Here is a 457-nt window from a genome sequence, read left to right as displayed (position 1 = left end):
CAGGTGTCGTATCATTGCAGCAAAAGGCCTTGCAAGGGACCTGACCCTTTACAAAGGGTGCTTTCCCAGGCAGTCCCAGTGACTATGACCCGCAGCGGGTCTGTCTCTAAGTGTCCCTTCAAAGCTGCCTCGATGAACACATCTCTGCTTAACTGTTGCACCACCCCCAGCAGTCAACGCACCTTGGTTCTGTAGCGTGCCAATCTTTAGCCAATTCCCATGTGTCCAAGGTTTTTAATGCAAACCCAATTAACTGGTAAGCATAATACCCTGACATCTTCAAATCACAGAATCATAGAAGTAGGGTTGGAAGGGACCTTGTAGATCTTCAAGTCCAACCCCCTGCCCGAGTGGGAGAAAAAAAGAAAAGAAAAAACTGGACTCAAATGAGTCCAGCCAGGTAGGCATCAAGCCTCTTCTTAAAGACCCCCAGGGTAGGAGCCAGCACCACTTCCCT

This window comes from Crocodylus porosus, unplaced genomic scaffold (assembly GCF_001723895.1).
Source record: "Crocodylus porosus isolate Cpor-Errol unplaced genomic scaffold, CroPor_comp1, whole genome shotgun sequence".
NCBI lineage: Eukaryota > Metazoa > Chordata > Crocodylia > Crocodylidae > Crocodylus > Crocodylus porosus.
The sequence above is the reverse complement of the archived record's forward strand: the minus strand, read 5'-3'. Positions refer to the sequence as shown.